This window comes from Crinia signifera, chromosome 8, assembly GCF_055691185.1.
Source record: "Crinia signifera chromosome 8, ASM5569118v1, whole genome shotgun sequence".
Classification (NCBI taxonomy): domain Eukaryota; kingdom Metazoa; phylum Chordata; class Amphibia; order Anura; family Myobatrachidae; genus Crinia; species Crinia signifera.
Window position 1 is genome coordinate 70718750 of NC_139224.1, and position 15272 is coordinate 70734021.

The 15272-nt window shown below is 39.1% G+C and overlaps 30 non-coding genes and 4 pseudogenes across 31 annotated transcripts in view; all 34 read right to left on the reverse strand.

Moving 5' to 3' along the window:
• LOC146027235 (protein shisa-9B pseudogene) overlaps positions 1-15272 on the reverse strand; it is a 604201-nt pseudogene that overhangs the window by 328370 nt on the left and 260559 nt on the right. The window lies entirely within an intron of this gene.
• LOC146032638 (5S ribosomal RNA) lies at positions 168-286 on the reverse strand. Its single transcript, XR_014458064.1, has one exon. It is a non-coding gene; the product is annotated as a 5S ribosomal RNA (ribosomal RNA).
• LOC146033183 (5S ribosomal RNA) lies at positions 632-750 on the reverse strand. The gene has a single exon (XR_014458593.1). It is a non-coding gene; the product is annotated as a 5S ribosomal RNA (ribosomal RNA).
• On the reverse strand, positions 1097-1215 carry LOC146029883 (5S ribosomal RNA). The gene has a single exon (XR_014455446.1). It is a non-coding gene; the product is annotated as a 5S ribosomal RNA (ribosomal RNA).
• Positions 1560-1678, reverse strand: LOC146033047 (5S ribosomal RNA). Its single transcript, XR_014458457.1, has one exon. It is a non-coding gene; the product is annotated as a 5S ribosomal RNA (ribosomal RNA).
• LOC146029884 (5S ribosomal RNA) lies at positions 2024-2142 on the reverse strand. Its single transcript, XR_014455447.1, has one exon. It is a non-coding gene; the product is annotated as a 5S ribosomal RNA (ribosomal RNA).
• On the reverse strand, positions 2488-2596 carry LOC146028710 (5S ribosomal RNA; annotated as a pseudogene).
• On the reverse strand, positions 2942-3060 carry LOC146029885 (5S ribosomal RNA). The gene has a single exon (XR_014455448.1). It is a non-coding gene; the product is annotated as a 5S ribosomal RNA (ribosomal RNA).
• LOC146031026 (5S ribosomal RNA) lies at positions 3403-3521 on the reverse strand. The gene has a single exon (XR_014456504.1). It is a non-coding gene; the product is annotated as a 5S ribosomal RNA (ribosomal RNA).
• Positions 3866-3984, reverse strand: LOC146032135 (5S ribosomal RNA). The gene has a single exon (XR_014457579.1). It is a non-coding gene; the product is annotated as a 5S ribosomal RNA (ribosomal RNA).
• Positions 4329-4447, reverse strand: LOC146032639 (5S ribosomal RNA). The gene has a single exon (XR_014458065.1). It is a non-coding gene; the product is annotated as a 5S ribosomal RNA (ribosomal RNA).
• On the reverse strand, positions 4793-4911 carry LOC146034524 (5S ribosomal RNA). The gene has a single exon (XR_014459928.1). It is a non-coding gene; the product is annotated as a 5S ribosomal RNA (ribosomal RNA).
• On the reverse strand, positions 5258-5376 carry LOC146029886 (5S ribosomal RNA). Its single transcript, XR_014455449.1, has one exon. It is a non-coding gene; the product is annotated as a 5S ribosomal RNA (ribosomal RNA).
• LOC146029887 (5S ribosomal RNA) lies at positions 5721-5839 on the reverse strand. The gene has a single exon (XR_014455450.1). It is a non-coding gene; the product is annotated as a 5S ribosomal RNA (ribosomal RNA).
• LOC146033897 (5S ribosomal RNA) lies at positions 6183-6301 on the reverse strand. Its single transcript, XR_014459305.1, has one exon. It is a non-coding gene; the product is annotated as a 5S ribosomal RNA (ribosomal RNA).
• Positions 6647-6765, reverse strand: LOC146029888 (5S ribosomal RNA). Its single transcript, XR_014455451.1, has one exon. It is a non-coding gene; the product is annotated as a 5S ribosomal RNA (ribosomal RNA).
• On the reverse strand, positions 7111-7229 carry LOC146033477 (5S ribosomal RNA). The gene has a single exon (XR_014458885.1). It is a non-coding gene; the product is annotated as a 5S ribosomal RNA (ribosomal RNA).
• Positions 7575-7693, reverse strand: LOC146031139 (5S ribosomal RNA). Its single transcript, XR_014456613.1, has one exon. It is a non-coding gene; the product is annotated as a 5S ribosomal RNA (ribosomal RNA).
• LOC146028865 (5S ribosomal RNA) lies at positions 8039-8145 on the reverse strand (annotated as a pseudogene).
• LOC146029889 (5S ribosomal RNA) lies at positions 8490-8608 on the reverse strand. Its single transcript, XR_014455452.1, has one exon. It is a non-coding gene; the product is annotated as a 5S ribosomal RNA (ribosomal RNA).
• LOC146033899 (5S ribosomal RNA) lies at positions 8954-9072 on the reverse strand. Its single transcript, XR_014459308.1, has one exon. It is a non-coding gene; the product is annotated as a 5S ribosomal RNA (ribosomal RNA).
• Positions 9418-9536, reverse strand: LOC146029891 (5S ribosomal RNA). Its single transcript, XR_014455454.1, has one exon. It is a non-coding gene; the product is annotated as a 5S ribosomal RNA (ribosomal RNA).
• On the reverse strand, positions 9882-10000 carry LOC146029892 (5S ribosomal RNA). Its single transcript, XR_014455455.1, has one exon. It is a non-coding gene; the product is annotated as a 5S ribosomal RNA (ribosomal RNA).
• On the reverse strand, positions 10346-10454 carry LOC146028708 (5S ribosomal RNA; annotated as a pseudogene).
• LOC146029893 (5S ribosomal RNA) lies at positions 10800-10918 on the reverse strand. The gene has a single exon (XR_014455456.1). It is a non-coding gene; the product is annotated as a 5S ribosomal RNA (ribosomal RNA).
• LOC146031027 (5S ribosomal RNA) lies at positions 11261-11379 on the reverse strand. Its single transcript, XR_014456505.1, has one exon. It is a non-coding gene; the product is annotated as a 5S ribosomal RNA (ribosomal RNA).
• Positions 11724-11842, reverse strand: LOC146032136 (5S ribosomal RNA). The gene has a single exon (XR_014457580.1). It is a non-coding gene; the product is annotated as a 5S ribosomal RNA (ribosomal RNA).
• On the reverse strand, positions 12187-12305 carry LOC146032640 (5S ribosomal RNA). Its single transcript, XR_014458066.1, has one exon. It is a non-coding gene; the product is annotated as a 5S ribosomal RNA (ribosomal RNA).
• On the reverse strand, positions 12651-12769 carry LOC146034525 (5S ribosomal RNA). Its single transcript, XR_014459929.1, has one exon. It is a non-coding gene; the product is annotated as a 5S ribosomal RNA (ribosomal RNA).
• On the reverse strand, positions 13116-13234 carry LOC146029894 (5S ribosomal RNA). The gene has a single exon (XR_014455457.1). It is a non-coding gene; the product is annotated as a 5S ribosomal RNA (ribosomal RNA).
• Positions 13579-13697, reverse strand: LOC146029895 (5S ribosomal RNA). Its single transcript, XR_014455458.1, has one exon. It is a non-coding gene; the product is annotated as a 5S ribosomal RNA (ribosomal RNA).
• On the reverse strand, positions 14042-14160 carry LOC146033900 (5S ribosomal RNA). Its single transcript, XR_014459309.1, has one exon. It is a non-coding gene; the product is annotated as a 5S ribosomal RNA (ribosomal RNA).
• Positions 14506-14624, reverse strand: LOC146029896 (5S ribosomal RNA). Its single transcript, XR_014455459.1, has one exon. It is a non-coding gene; the product is annotated as a 5S ribosomal RNA (ribosomal RNA).
• LOC146033478 (5S ribosomal RNA) lies at positions 14970-15088 on the reverse strand. Its single transcript, XR_014458886.1, has one exon. It is a non-coding gene; the product is annotated as a 5S ribosomal RNA (ribosomal RNA).

Here is a 15272-nt window from a genome sequence, read left to right on the forward strand (position 1 = left end):
TTAGCTGCCAAAAGCAGTTGGAATTGGGCCTAAACAGTGTGGTAAGTTTTTAGGTGATGGCTATTGTGTCTGTTTGACCTCTCCCAAATGTCTGTATTGGCAATAAAAATAAAAAGTTTCCAATTAAAATAGCAAGAGAATAAAAAAAATTGCCAGTAATGGGAAAAAACCTACAGCACCTGGTGTTCCCATGTGGTCTACCACCCAAGTACTAACCAGGCCCAACACTGCTTTGCTTCCAAGATCAGACGAGATTGGGCGTATCCAATGTGGTATGGCTGTAGGTGAGATACCGGCACTTTTTTGCCCTCTTCTACTTCTATAACCAGGTAAGCTAATAAAAAAGGTTCCTAACTGTATTGGCTTACTGAAAAAAATCAAGTGTTGGTAATGCAAAAAGACCTACAGGTCATGATATTAGCAGGTGGTCTCAAATTAAACTACTAAAGAGGCTCAACACTGTTTAGCTGCCAAAAGCAGTTGGAATTGGGCCTAAACAGTGTGGTAAGTTTTTAGGTGATGGCTATTGTGTCTGTTTGACCTCTCCCAAATGTCTGTATTGGCAATAAAAATAAAAAGTTTCCAATTAAAATAGCAAGAGAATAAAAACAATTTGCCAGTAATGGGAAAAAACCTACAGCACCTGGTGTTCCCATGTGGTCTACCACCCAAGTACTAACCAGGCCCAACACTGCTTAGCTTCCAAGATCAGACGAGATTGGGCGTATCCAATGTGGTATGGCTGTGGGTGAGATACAGGCACTTTTTTGCCCTCTTCTACTTCTTTAACAAGGTAAGTTAATAAAAAAGTTTCCTAACTGTATTGGTTTACTGAAAAAAATCATGTGTTGGTAATGTAAAAAGACCTACAGGACATAATATTAGAAGGTGGTCTCAAATTAAACTACTAAAGAGGCTCAACACTGTTTAGCTGCCAAAAGCAGTTGGAATTGGGCCTAAACAGTGTGGTAAGTTTTTAGGTGATGGCTATTGTGTCTGTTTGACCTCTCCCAAATGTCTGTATTGGCAATAAAAATAAAAAGTTTCCAATTAAAATAGCAAGAGAATAAAAACAATTTGCCAGTAATGGGAAAAAAACCTACAGCACCTGGTGTTCCCATGTGGTCTCCCACCCAAGTACTAACCAGGCCCAACACTGCTTAGCTTCCAAGATCAGACGAGATTGGGCGTATCCAATGTGGTATGGCTGTAGGTGAGATACAGGCACTTTTTTGCCCTCTTCTACTTCTATAACCAGGTAAGCTAATAAAAAAGTTTCCTAACTGTATTGGCTTACTGAAAAAAATCATGTGTTGGTAATGTAAAAAGACCTACAGGACATAATATTAGCAGGTGGTCTCAAATTAATCTACTAAAAGGCTCAACACTGTTTAGCTGCCAAAAGCAGTTGGAATTGGGCCTAAACAGTGTGGTAAGTTTTTAGGTGATGGCTATTGTGTCTGTTTGACCTCTCCCAAATGTCTGTATTGGCAATAAAAAGATAAAGTTTTCAATTTAAATAGCTAGAGAATAAAAACAATTTGCCAGTAATGGTAAAAAACCTACAGCACCTGGTGTTCCCATTTGGTCTCCCACCCAAGTACTAACCAGGCCCAACACTGCTTAGCTTCCAAGATCAGACGGGATTGGGCATATCCAAAGTGGTATGGCTGTAGATGAGATGCTGGCACTTTTTTGCCCTCTTCTACTTCTTTAACAAGGTAAGTTAATAAAAAAGTTTCCTAACTGTATTGGCTTACTGAAAAAAATCATGTGTTGGTAATGTAAAAAGACCTACAGGACATAATATTAGCAGGTGGTCTCAAATTAAACTATTAAAGAGGCTCAACACTGTTTAGCTGCCAAAAGCAGTTGGAATTGGGCCTAAACAGTGTGGTAAGTTTTTAGGTGATGGCTATTGTGTCTGTTTGACCTCTCCCAAATGTCTGTATTGGCAATAAAAATAAAAAGTTTCCAATTAAAATAGCAAGAGAATAAAAACAATTTGCCAGTAATGGGAAAAAACCTACAGCACCTGGTGTTCCCATGTGGTCTCCCACCCAAGTACTAACCAGGCCCAACACTGCTTAGCTTCCAAGATCAGACGAGATTGGGCGTATCCAATGTGGTATGGCTGTAGGTGAGATACCGGCACTTTTTTGCCCTCTTCTACTTCTATAACCAGGTAAGCTAATAAAAAAGGTTCCTAACTGTATTGGCTTACTGAAAAAAATCATGTGTTGGTAATGTAAAAAGACCTACAGGACATAATATTAGCAGGTGGTCTCAAATTAAACTATTAAAGAGGCTCAACACTGTTTAGCTGCCAAAAACAGTTGGAATTGGGCCTAAACAGTGTGGTAAGTTTTTAGGTGATGGCTATTGTGTCTGTTTGACCTCTCCCAAATGTCTGTATTGGCAATAAAAATAAAACGTTTCCAATTAAAATAGCAAGAGAATAAAAACAATTTGCCAGTAATGGTAAAAAACCTACAGCACCTGGTGTTCCCATGTGGTCTCCCACCCAAGTACTAACCAGGCCCAACACTGCTTAGCTTCCAAGATTGGGCATATCCAATGTGGTATGGCTGTAGATGAGATGCTGGCAATTTTTTGCCCTCTTCTACTTCTTTAACAAGCTAAGTTAATAAAAAAGTTTCCTAACTGTATTGGCTTACTGAAAAAAATCATGTGTTGGTAATGTAAAAAGACCTACAGGACATAATATTAGAAGGTGGTCTCAAATTAAACTATTAAAGAGGCTCAACACTGTTTAGCTGCCAAAAGCAGTTGGAATTGGGCCTAAACAGTGTGGTAAGTTTTTAGGTGATGGCTATTGTGTCTGTTTGACCTCTCCCAAATGTCTGTATTGGCAATAAAAATAAAAAGTTTCCAATTAAAATAGCAAGAGAATAAAAACAATTTGCCAGTAATGGTAAAAAACCTACAGCACCTGGTGTTCCCATGTGGTCTCCCACCCAAGTACTAACCAGGCCCAACACTGCTTAGCTTCCAAGATCAGACGAGATTGGGCGTATCCAATGTGGTATGGCTGTAGGTGAGATACCGGCACTTTTTTGCCCTCTTCTACTTCTATAACCAGGTAAGCTAATAAAAAAGTTTCCTAACTGTATTGGCTTACTGAAAAAAATCATGTGTTGGTAATGCAAAAAGACCTACAGGTCATGATATTAGCAGGTGGTCTCAAATTAAACTACTAAAGAGGCTCAACACTGTTTAGCTGCCAAAAGCAGTTGGAATTAAGCCTAAACAGTGTGGTAAGTTTTTAGGTGATGGCTAGGTCTGTTTGACCTCTCCCAAATGTCTGTATTGGCAATAAAAATAAAAAGTTTCCAATTAAAATAGCAAGAGAATAAAAACAATTTGCCAGTAATGGGAAAAAACCTACAGCACCTGGTGTTCCCATGTGGTCTCCCACCCAAGTACTAACCAGGCCCAACACTGCTTACCTTCCAAGATCAGACGAGATTGGGCGTATCCAATGTGGTATGGCTGTAGGTGAGATACAGGCACTTTTTTGCCCTCTTCTACTTCTATAACCAGGTAAGCTAATAAAAAAGTTTCCTAACTGTATTGGCTTACTGAAAAAAATCATGTGTTGGTAATGTAAAAAGACCTACAGGACATAATATTAGCAGGTGGTCTCAAATTAATCTACTAAAAGGCTCAACACTGTTTAGCTGCCAAAAGCAGTTGGAATTGGGCCGAAACAGTGTGGTAAGTTTTTAGGTGATGGCTATTGTGTCTGTTTGACCTCTCCCAAATGTCTGTATTGGCAATAAAAATAAAACGTTTCCAATTAAAATAGCAAGAGAATAAAAACAATTTGCCAGTAATGGGAAAAAACCTACAGCACCTGGTGTTCCCATGTGGTCTCCCACCCAAGTACTAACCAGGCCCAACACTGCTTTGCTTCCAAGATCAGACGAGATTGGGCATATCCAATGTGGTATGGCTGTAGGTGAGATACAGGCACTTTTTTGCCCTCTTCTACTTCTATAACCAGGTAAGCTAATAAAAAAGGTTCCTAACTGTATTGGCTTACTGAAAAAAATCAAGTGTTGGTAATGCAAAAAGACCTACAGGTCATGATATTAGCAGGTGGTCTCAAATTAAACTACTAAAGAGGCTCAACACTGTTTAGCTGCCAAAAGCAGTTGGAATTGGGCCTAAACAGTGTGGTAAGTTTTTAGGTGATGGCTATTGTGTCTGTTTGACCTCTCCCAAATGTCTGTATTGGCAATAAAAATAAAAAGTTTCCAATTAAAATAGCAAGAGAATAAAAAAAATTGCCAGTAATGGGAAAAAACCTACAGCACCTGGTGTTCCCATGTGGTCTACCACCCAAGTACTAACCAGGCCCAACACTGCTTTGCTTCCAAGATCAGACGAGATTGGGCGTATCCAATGTGGTATGGCTGTAGGTGAGATACCGGCACTTTTTTGCCCTCTTCTACTTCTATAACCAGGTAAGCTAATAAAAAAGGTTCCTAACTGTATTGGCTTACTGAAAAAAATCAAGTGTTGGTAATGCAAAAAGACCTACAGGTCATGATATTAGCAGGTGGTCTCAAATTAAACTACTAAAGAGGCTCAACACTGTTTAGCTGCCAAAAGCAGTTGGAATTGGGCCTAAACAGTGTGGTAAGTTTTTAGGTGATGGCTATTGTGTCTGTTTGACCTCTCCCAAATGTCTGTATTGGCAATAAAAATAAAAAGTTTCCAATTAAAATAGCAAGAGAATAAAAACAATTTGCCAGTAATGGGAAAAAACCTACAGCACCTGGTGTTCCCATGTGGTCTACCACCCAAATACTAACCAGGCCCAACACTGCTTAGCTTCCAAGATCAGACGAGATTGGGCGTATCCAATGTGGTATGGCTGTGGGTGAGATACAGGCACTTTTTTGCCCTCTTCTACTTCTTTAACAAGGTAAGTTAATAAAAAAGTTTCCTAACTGTATTGGTTTACTGAAAAAAATCATGTGTTGGTAATGTAAAAAGACCTACAGGACATAATATTAGAAGGTGGTCTCAAATTAAACTACTAAAGAGGCTCAACACTGTTTAGCTGCCAAAAGCAGTTGGAATTGGGCCTAAACAGTGTGGTAAGTTTTTAGGTGATGGCTATTGTGTCTGTTTGACCTCTCCCAAATGTCTGTATTGGCAATAAAAATAAAAAGTTTCCAATTAAAATAGCAAGAGAATAAAAACAATTTGCCAGTAATGGGAAAAAAACCTACAGCACCTGGTGTTCCCATGTGGTCTCCCACCCAAGTACTAACCAGGCCCAACACTGCTTAGCTTCCAAGATCAGACGAGATTGGGCGTATCCAATGTGGTATGGCTGTAGGTGAGATACAGGCACTTTTTTGCCCTCTTCTACTTCTATAACCAGGTAAGCTAATAAAAAAGTTTCCTAACTGTATTGGCTTACCGTAAAAAATTATGTGTTGGTAATGTAAAAAGACCTACAGGACATAATATTAGCAGGTGGTCTCAAATTAATCTACTAAAAGGCTCAACACTGTTTAGCTGCCAAAAGCAGTTGGAATTGGGCCTAAACAGTGTGGTAAGTTTTTAGGTGATGGCTATTGTGTCTGTTTGACCTCTCCCAAATGTCTGTATTGGCAATAAAAATAAAAAGTTTCCAATTAAAATAGCAAGAGAATAAAAACAATTTGCCAGTAATGGGAAAAAACCTACAGCACCTGGTGTTCCCATGTGGTCTCCCACCCAAGTACTAACCAGGCCCAACACTGCTTAGCTTCCAAGATCAGACGAGATTGGGCGTATCCAATGTGGTATGGCTGTAGGTGAGATACCGGCACTTTTTTGCCCTCTTCTACTTCTATAACCAGGTAAGCTAATAAAAAGGTTCCTAACTGTATTGGCTTACTGAAAAAAATCATGTGTTGGTAATGTAAAAAGACCTACAGGACATAATATTAGCAGGTGGTCTCAAATTAATCTACTAAAAGGCTCAACACTGTTTAGCTGCCAAAAGCAGTTGGAATTGGGCCTAAACAGTGTGGTAAGTTTTTAGGTGATGGCTATTGTGTCTGTTTGACCTCTCCCAAATGTCTGTATTGGCAATAAAAAGATAAAGTTTTCAATTTAAATAGCTAGAGAATAAAAACAATTTGCCAGTAATGGTAAAAAACCTACAGCACCTGGTGTTCCCATTTGGTATCCCACCCAAGTACTAACCAGGCCCAACACTGCTTAGCTTCCAAGATCAGACGGGATTGGGCATATCCAAAGTGGTATGGCTGTAGATGAGATGCTGGCACTTTTTTGCCCTCTTCTACTTCTTTAACAAGGTAAGTTAATAAAAAAGTTACCTAACTGTATTGGCTTACTGAAAAAAATCATGTGTTGGTAATGTAAAAAGACCTACAGGACATAATATTAGCAGGTGGTCTCAAATTAAACTATTAAAGAGGCTCAACACTGTTTAGCTGCCAAAAGCAGTTGGAATTGGGCCTAAACAGTGTGGTAAGTTTTTAGGTGATGGCTATTGTGTCTGTTTGACCTCTCCCAAATGTCTGTATTGGCAATAAAAATAAAAAGTTTCCAATTAAAATAGCAAGAGAATAAAAACAATTTGCCAGTAATGGGAAAAAACCTACAGCACCTGGTGTTCCCATGTGGTCTCCCACCCAAGTACTAACCAGGCCCAACACTGCTTAGCTTCCAAGATCAGACGAGATTGGGCGTATCCAATGTGGTATGGCTGTAGGTGAGATACCGGCACTTTTTTGCCCTCTTCTACTTCTATAACCAGGTAAGCTAATAAAAAAGGTTCCTAACTGTATTGGCTTACTGAAAAAAATCATGTGTTGGTAATGTAAAAAGACCTACAGGACATAATATTAGCAGGTGGTCTCAAATTAAACTATTAAAGAGGCTCAACACTGTTTAGCTGCCAAAAACAGTTGGAATTGGGCCTAAACAGTGTGGTAAGTTTTTAGGTGATGGCTATTGTGTCTGTTTGACCTCTCCCAAATGTCTGTATTGGCAATAAAAATAAAAAGTTTCCAATTAAAATAGCAAGAGAATAAAAACAATTTGCCAGTAATGGGAAAAAACCTACAGCACCTGGTGATCCCATGTGGTCTCCCACCCAAGTACTAACCAGGCCCAACACTGCTTAGCTTCCAAGATCAGACGGGATTGGGCATATCCAATGTGGTATGGCTGTAGATGAGATGCAGGCACTTTTTGGCCCTCTTCTACTATTTTAACAAGGTAAGTTAATAAAAAAGTTTCCTAACTGTATTGGCTTACTGAAAAAAATCATGTGTTGGTAATGTAAAAAGACCTAAAGGACATAATATTAGCAGGTGGTCTCAAATTAAACTAATAAAGAGGCTCAACACTGTTTAGCTGCCAAAAGCAGTTGGAATTGGGCCTAAACAGTGTAGTAAGTTTTTAGGTGATGGCTATTGTGTCTGTTTGACCTCTCCCAAATGTCTGTATTGACAATAAAAATAAAACGTTTCCAATTAAAATAGCAAGAGAATAAAAACAATTTGCCAGTAATGGGAAAAAACCTACAGCACCTGGTGTTCCCATGTGGTCTCCCACCCAAGTACTAACCAGGCCCAACACTGCTTTGCTTCCAAGATCAGACGAGATTGGGCGTATCCAATGTGGTATGGCTGTAGGTGAGATACAGGCACTTTTTTGCCCTCTTCTACTTCTATAACCAGGTAAGCTAATAAAAAAGGTTCCTAACTGTATTGGCTTACTGAAAAAAATCAAGTGTTGGTAATGCAAAAAGACCTACAGGTCATGATATTAGCAGGTGGTCTCAAATTAAACTACTAAAGAGGCTCAACACTGTTTAGCTGCCAAAAGCAGTTGGAATTGGGCCTAAACAGTGTGGTAAGTTTTTAGGTGATGGCTATTGTGTCTGTTTGACCTCTCCCAAATGTCTGTATTGGCAATAAAAATAAAAAGTTTCCAATTAAAATAGCAAGAGAATAAAAACAATTTGCCAGTAATGGGAAAAAACCTACAGCACCTGGTGTTCCCATCCAAGTACTAACCAGGCCCAACACTGCTTAGCTTCCAAGATCAGACGAGATTGGGCGTATCCAATGTGGTATGGCTGTAGGTGAGATACAGGCACTTTTTTGCCCTCTTCTACTTCTATAACCAGGTAAGCTAATAAAAAAGTTTCCTAACTGTATTGGCTTACTGAAAAAAATCATGTGTTGGTAATGTAAAAAGACCTACAGGACATAATATTAGCAGGTGGTCTCAAATTAATCTACTAAAAGGCTCAACACTGTTTAGCTGCCAAAAACAGTTGGAATTGGGCCTAAACAGTGTGGTAAGTTTTTAGGTGATGGCTATTGTGTCTGTTTGACCTCTCCCAAATGTCTGTATTGGCAATAAAAATAAAAAGTTTCCAATTAAAATAGCAAGAGAATAAAAACAATTTGCCAGTAATGGGAAAAAACCTACAGCACCTGGTGTTCCCATGTGGTCTCCCACCCAAGTACTAACCAGGCCCAACACTGCTTAGCTTCCAAGATCAGACGAGATTGGGCGTATCCAATGTGGTATGGCTGTAGGTGAGATACCGGCACTTTTTTGCCCTCTTCTACTTCTATAACCAGGTAAGCTAATAAAAAAGGTTCCTAACTGTATTGGCTTACTGAAAAAAATCATGTGTTGGTAATGTAAAAAGACCTACAGGACATAATATTAGCAGGTGGTCTCAAATTAAACTATTAAAGAGGCTCAACACTGTTTAGCTGCCAAAAACAGTTGGAATTGGGCCTAAACAGTGTGGTAAGTTTTTAGGTGATGGCTATTGTGTCTGTTTGACCTCTCCCAAATGTCTGTATTGGCAATAAAAAGATAAAGTTTTCAATTTAAATAGCTAGAGAATAAAAACAATTTGCCAGTAATGGTAAAAAACCTACAGCACCTGGTGTTCCCATTTGGTATCCCACCCAAGTACTAACCAGGCCCAACACTGCTTAGCTTCCAAGATCAGACGGGATTGGGCATATCCAAAGTGGTATGGCTGTAGATGAGATGCTGGCACTTTTTTGCCCTCTTCTACTTCTTTAACAAGGTAAGTTAATAAAAAAGTTACCTAACTGTATTGGCTTACTGAAAAAAATCATGTGTTGGTAATGTAAAAAGACCTACAGGACATAATATTAGCAGGTGGTCTCAAATTAAACTATTAAAGAGGCTCAACACTGTTTAGCTGCCAAAAGCAGTTGGAATTGGGCCTAAACAGTGTGGTAAGTTTTTAGGTGATGGCTATTGTGTCTGTTTGACCTCTCCCAAATGTCTGTATTGGCAATAAAAATAAAAAGTTTCCAATTAAAATAGCAAGAGAATAAAAACAATTTGCCAGTAATGGGAAAAAACCTACAGCACCTGGTGTTCCCATGTGGTCTCCCACCCAAGTACTAACCAGGCCCAACACTGCTTAGCTTCCAAGATCAGACGAGATTGGGCGTATCCAATGTGGTATGGCTGTAGGTGAGATACCGGCACTTTTTTGCCCTCTTCTACTTCTATAACCAGGTAAGCTAATAAAAAAGTTTCCTAACTGTATTGGCTTACTGAAAAAAATCATGTGTTGGTAATGTAAAAAGACCTACAGGACATAATATTAGCAGGTGGTCTCAAATTAAACTATTAAAGAGGCTCAACACTGTTTAGCTGCCAAAAGCAGTTGGAATTGGGCCTAAACAGTGTGGTAAGTTTTTAGGTGATGGCTATTGTGTCTGTTTGACCTCTCCCAAATGTCTGTATTGGCAATAAAAATAAAAAGTTTCCAATTAAAATAGCAAGAGAATAAAAACAATTTGCCAGTAATGGGAAAAAACCTACAGCACCTGGTGTTCCCATGTGGTCTCCCACCCAAGTACTAACCAGGCCCAACACTGCTTAGCTTCCAAGATCAGACGAGATTGGGCGTATCCAATGTGGTATGGCTGTAGGTGAGATACCGGCACTTTTTTGCCCTCTTCTACTTCTATAACCAGGTAAGCTAATAAAAAAGGTTCCTAACTGTATTGGCTTACTGAAAAAAATCATGTGTTGGTAATGTAAAAAGACCTACAGGACATAATATTAGCAGGTGGTCTCAAATTAAACTATTAAAGAGGCTCAACACTGTTTAGCTGCCAAAAACAGTTGGAATTGGGCCTAAACAGTGTGGTAAGTTTTTAGGTGATGGCTATTGTGTCTGTTTGACCTCTCCCAAATGTCTGTATTGGCAATAAAAATAAAACGTTTCCAATTAAAATAGCAAGAGAATAAAAACAATTTGCCAGTAATGGTAAAAAACCTACAGCACCTGGTGTTCCCATGTGGTCTCCCACCCAAGTACTAACCAGGCCCAACACTGCTTAGCTTCCAAGATTGGGCATATCCAATGTGGTATGGCTGTAGATGAGATGCTGGCAATTTTTTGCCCTCTTCTACTTCTTTAACAAGCTAAGTTAATAAAAAAGTTTCCTAACTGTATTGGCTTACTGAAAAAAATCATGTGTTGGTAATGTAAAAAGACCTACAGGACATAATATTAGAAGGTGGTCTCAAATTAAACTATTAAAGAGGCTCAACACTGTTTAGCTGCCAAAAGCAGTTGGAATTGGGCCTAAACAGTGTGGTAAGTTTTTAGGTGATGGCTATTGTGTCTGTTTGACCTCTCCCAAATGTCTGTATTGGCAATAAAAATAAAAAGTTTCCAATTAAAATAGCAAGAGAATAAAAACAATTTGCCAGTAATGGTAAAAAACCTACAGCACCTGGTGTTCCCATGTGGTCTCCCACCCAAGTACTAACCAGGCCCAACACTGCTTAGCTTCCAAGATCAGACGAGATTGGGCGTATCCAATGTGGTATGGCTGTAGGTGAGATACCGGCACTTTTTTGCCCTCTTCTACTTCTATAACCAGGTAAGCTAATAAAAAAGTTTCCTAACTGTATTGGCTTACTGAAAAAAATCATGTGTTGGTAATGCAAAAAGACCTACAGGTCATGATATTAGCAGGTGGTCTCAAATTAAACTACTAAAGAGGCTCAACACTGTTTAGCTGCCAAAAGCAGTTGGAATTAAGCCTAAACAGTGTGGTAAGTTTTTAGGTGATGGCTAGGTCTGTTTGACCTCTCCCAAATGTCTGTATTGGCAATAAAAATAAAAAGTTTCCAATTAAAATAGCAAGAGAATAAAAACAATTTGCCAGTAATGGGAAAAAACCTACAGCACCTGGTGTTCCCATGTGGTCTCCCACCCAAGTACTAACCAGGCCCAACACTGCTTACCTTCCAAGATCAGACGAGATTGGGCGTATCCAATGTGGTATGGCTGTAGGTGAGATACAGGCACTTTTTTGCCCTCTTCTACTTCTATAACCAGGTAAGCTAATAAAAAAGTTTCCTAACTGTATTGGCTTACTGAAAAAAATCATGTGTTGGTAATGTAAAAAGACCTACAGGACATAATATTAGCAGGTGGTCTCAAATTAATCTACTAAAAGGCTCAACACTGTTTAGCTGCCAAAAGCAGTTGGAATTGGGCCGAAACAGTGTGGTAAGTTTTTAGGTGATGGCTATTGTGTCTGTTTGACCTCTCCCAAATGTCTGTATTGGCAATAAAAATAAAACGTTTCCAATTAAAATAGCAAGAGAATAAAAACAATTTGCCAGTAATGGGAAAAAACCTACAGCACCTGGTGTTCCCATGTGGTCTCCCACCCAAGTACTAACCAGGCCCAACACTGCTTTGCTTCCAAGATCAGACGAGATTGGGCATATCCAATGTGGTATGGCTGTAGGTGAGATACAGGCACTTTTTTGCCCTCTTCTACTTCTATAACCAGGTAAGCTAATAAAAAAGGTTCCTAACTGTATTGGCTTACTGAAAAAAATCAAGTGTTGGTAATGCAAAAAGACCTACAGGTCATGATATTAGCAGGTGGTCTCAAATTAAACTACTAAAGAGGCTCAACACTGTTTAGCTGCCAAAAGCAGTTGGAATTGGGCCTAAACAGTGTGGTAAGTTTTTAGGTGATGGCTATTGTGTCTGTTTGACCTCTCCCAAATGTCTGTATTGGCAATAAAAATAAAAAGTTTCCAATTAAAATAGCAAGAGAATAAAAAAAATTGCCAGTAATGGGAAAAAACCTACAGCACCTGGTGTTCCCATGTGGTCTACCACCCAAGTACTAACCAGGCCCAACACTGCTTTGCTTCCAAGATCAGACGAGATTGGGCGTATCCAATGTGGTATGGCTGTAGGTGAGATACCGGCACTTTTTTGCCCTCTTCTACTTCTATAACCAGGTAAGCTAATAAAAAAGGTTCCTAACTGTATTGGCTTACTGAAAAAAATCAAGTGTTGGTAATGCAAAAAGACCTACAGGTCATGATATTAGCAGGTGGTCTCAAATTAAACTACTAAAGAGGCTCAACACTGTTTAGCTGCCAAAAGCAGTTGGAATTGGGCCTAAACAGTGTGGTAAGTTTTTAGGTGATGGCTATTGTGTCTGTTTGACCTCTCCCAAATGTCTGTATTGGCAATAAAAATAAAAAGTTTCCAATTAAAATAGCAAGAGAATAAAAACAATTTGCCAGTAATGGGAAAAAACCTACAGCACCTGGTGTTCCCATGTGGTCTACCACCCAAATACTAACCAGGCCCAACACTGCTTAGCTTCCAAGATCAGACGAGATTGGGCGTATCCAATGTGGTATGGCTGTGGGTGAGATACAGGCACTTTTTTGCCCTCTTCTACTTCTTTAACAAGGTAAGTTAATAAAAAAGTTTCCTAACTGTATTGGTTTACTGAAAAAAATCATGTGTTGGTAATGTAAAAAGACCTACAGGACATAATATTAGAAGGTGGTCTCAAATTAAACTACTAAAGAGGCTCAACACTGTTTAGCTGCCAAAAGCAGTTGGAATTGGGCCTAAACAGTGTGGTAAGTTTTTAGGTGATGGCTATTGTGTCTGTTTGACCTCTCCCAAATGTCTGTATTGGCAATAAAAATAAAAAGTTTCCAATTAAAATAGCAAGAGAATAAAAACAATTTGCCAGTAATGGGAAAAAAACCTACAGCACCTGGTGTTCCCATGTGGTCTCCCACCCAAGTACTAACCAGGCCCAACACTGCTTAGCTTCCAAGATCAGACGAGATTGGGCGTATCCAATGTGGTATGGCTGTAGGTGAGATACAGGCACTTTTTTGCCCTCTTCTACTTCTATAACCAGGTAAGCTAATAAAAAAGTTTCCTAACTGTATTGGCTTACCGTAAAAAATTATGTGTTGGTAATGTAAAAAGACCTACAGGACATAATATTAGCAGGTGGTCTCAAATTAATCTACTAAAAGGCTCAACACTGTTTAGCTGCCAAAAGCAGTTGGAATTGGGCCTAAACAGTGTGGTAAGTTTTTAGGTGATGGCTATTGTGTCTGTTTGACCTCTCCCAAATGTCTGTATTGGCAATAAAAATAAAAAGTTTCCAATTAAAATAGCAAGAGAATAAAAACAATTTGCCAGTAATGGGAAAAAACCTACAGCACCTGGTGTTCCCATGTGGTCTCCCACCCAAGTACTAACCAGGCCCAACACTGCTTAGCTTCCAAGATCAGACGAGATTGGGCGTATCCAATGTGGTATGGCTGTAGGTGAGATACCGGCACTTTTTTGCCCTCTTCTACTTCTATAACCAGGTAAGCTAATAAAAAAGGTTCCTAACTGTATTGGCTTACTGAAAAAAATCATGTGTTGGTAATGTAAAAAGACCTACAGGACATAATATTAGCAGGTGGTCTCAAATTAATCTACTAAAAGGCTCAACACTGTTTAGCTGCCAAAAGCAGTTGGAATTGGGCCTAAACAGTGTGGTAAGTTTTTAGGTGATGGCTATTGTGTCTGTTTGACCTCTCCCAAATGTCTGTATTGGCAATAAAAAGATAAAGTTTTCAATTTAAATAGCTAGAGAATAAAAACAATTTGCCAGTAATGGTAAAAAACCTACAGCACCTGGTGTTCCCATTTGGTATCCCACCCAAGTACTAACCAGGCCCAACACTGCTTAGCTTCCAAGATCAGACGGGATTGGGCATATCCAAAGTGGTATGGCTGTAGATGAGATGCTGGCACTTTTTTGCCCTCTTCTACTTCTTTAACAAGGTAAGTTAATAAAAAAGTTACCTAACTGTATTGGCTTACTGAAAAAAATCATGTGTTGGTAATGTAAAAAGACCTACAGGACATAATATTAGCAGGTGGTCTCAAATTAAACTATTAAAGAGGCTCAACACTGTTTAGCTGCCAAAAGCAGTTGGAATTGGGCCTAAACAGTGTGGTAAGTTTTTAGGTGATGGCTATTGTGTCTGTTTGACCTCTCCCAAATGTCTGTATTGGCAATAAAAATAAAAAGTTTCCAATTAAAATAGCAAGAGAATAAAAACAATTTGCCAGTAATGGGAAAAAACCTACAGCACCTGGTGTTCCCATGTGGTCTCCCACCCAAGTACTAACCAGGCCCAACACTGCTTAGCTTCCAAGATCAGACGAGATTGGGCGTATCCAATGTGGTATGGCTGTAGGTGAGATACCGGCACTTTTTTGCCCTCTTCTACTTCTATAACCAGGTAAGCTAATAAAAAAGGTTCCTAACTGTATTGGCTTACTGAAAAAAATCATGTGTTGGTAATGTAAAAAGACCTACAGGACATAATATTAGCAGGTGGTCTCAAATTAAACTATTAAAGAGGCTCAACACTGTTTAGCTGCCAAAAACAGTTGGAATTGGGCCTAAACAGTGTGGTAAGTTTTTAGGTGATGGCTATTGTGTCTGTTTGACCTCTCCCAAATGTCTGTATTGGCAATAAAAATAAAAAGTTTCCAATTAAAATAGCAAGAGAATAAAAACAATTTGCCAGTAATGGGAAAAAACCTACAGCACCTGGTGATCCCATGTGGTCTCCCACCCAAGTACTAACCAGGCCCAACACTGCTTAGCTTCCAAGATCAGACGGGATTGGGCATATCCAATGTGGTATGGCTGTAGATGAGATGCAGGCACTTTTTGGCCCTCTTCTACTATTTTAACAAGGTAAGTTAATAAAAAAGTTTCCTAACTGTATTGGCTTACTGAAAAAAATCATGTGTTGGTAATGTAAAAAGACCTAAAGGACATAATATTAGCAGGTGGTCTCAAATTAAACTAATAAAGAGGCTCAACACTGTTTAGCTG